This window comes from Aethalodelphis obliquidens, unplaced genomic scaffold (genome assembly GCF_003676395.1).
Source record: "Aethalodelphis obliquidens isolate GAN/ISIS:26980383/991018 unplaced genomic scaffold, ASM367639v1 scaffold72, whole genome shotgun sequence".
NCBI lineage: Eukaryota > Metazoa > Chordata > Mammalia > Artiodactyla > Delphinidae > Aethalodelphis > Aethalodelphis obliquidens.
In genome coordinates, this window is record NW_020838016.1 from 6,774,259 (window position 1) to 6,775,746 (window position 1,488).

Consider the following 1,488-nt stretch of genomic DNA (forward strand, 5'->3'; position numbering starts at 1 on the left):
AAGCTAAAGAGGGGTAAGAACCCACCCTTTGAACCAGAAGCCCCCACTTGTTTTGCAGGTGGTGGTGGTGGGTAGTTTATTTTACAATGAAAGGAAAATGACACAATGTAGTATTTTAGCAGTTTGAGGATACCTATGTCATTGTAACATCTCTGAAATCATGATGTATCCTATAATCTGTGGCTCATTACGGTTTCATTGGGGGCATTTTTTTGGTGTGTTTCTTCATGGTGAAAAAGAATGGTGCATTTAATCATCAATGATACCTCAGATTCAGTGTAATTAATATATTCTTTTTTTCCTTCCGTAAAAGTGAGATTATTGAATAACCTGTTTGATTCCCCCAGTTTTGAGATATAATTGACATGTAACATTGCATTAGTTTAAGGTATACAACATAATGATTTGATATATATATGATCAAAATGATCACCACAATAAGTTTAGTAAATATCCATCATCTCACAGAGTTACACACTTTTTTTCTTATAATGAGAACTTTTAATATTTACTCTCTTAATGGCCTTCAACTATACAATACAGCATTGTTAACCAAGGTCACCACGCTGTACATTACATCCCTAGAACTTAATCTCGTAACTGGAAGTTTGTATCTTTTGTTCACTTTTACCCACATTTCCCCTGACCCCTGCCTCTGGCAACTAACTGCTTCTGTTTTCTTCTTCTGTGAATTCAGTTTTTTATTTTATTTTATTTTTTAGATTCCACATAAATGAGATCATATAGTATTCGGCTTTCTCTGTCTAACTTATTTCACCTAGCATAATGCCCTCAAGGTCCATCTGTTTTGTCGCAAATGGCAGGATTTCCTCCTTTTTATTGCCGAGTAATATTCCATTGTGTGTGTACCACATTTTCTTTATCCATTCATCTGTTGATGGACACTTAGGTTGTTTCAGTGTCTTGGCTATTGCAAATAATGCTGTAGTGAACATAGGTGCAGATATCTCTTTGAGATAATGATTTCGTGTTCTTTGGATATATACCTAGAAGTAGAATTGCTGGATCATATGATAGCTTTTTGTTTGTTTGCTTGTTTGTTTTTTGAGGCACCTTCACACTGTTTTCCATAGTGGCTGCACTAATTTACCTTCCTTCCAACAGTGCACAAGGGTTCCCTTTTCTCCACACCCTCTCCAGGACTTTGTTATCTCCCGTCTTTTTGATAACAACCATTCTGGCAGGTGTAAGGTGATTATCTCATTGTGGTTTTGATGTGGATTTCTCTGATGATTGGTGAGATTGAGCACCTTTGCATGTACTTCTTGTCCATCTGTATGTCTTCTTTGGAAACATGTCTATTCTGTTCCTTTGCCCATTTTTTCATCAATTCATTTGTTTTTTGTTTTGCAGGATTTTTATTTTTTATTTTTTTGCTATTGAGTTGTATAAGCTTTTTATATTTTGGATATTAATTCTTTATCAGATATATGATTTGAAAATATCTTCTCCCATTCAGTAGGTTAT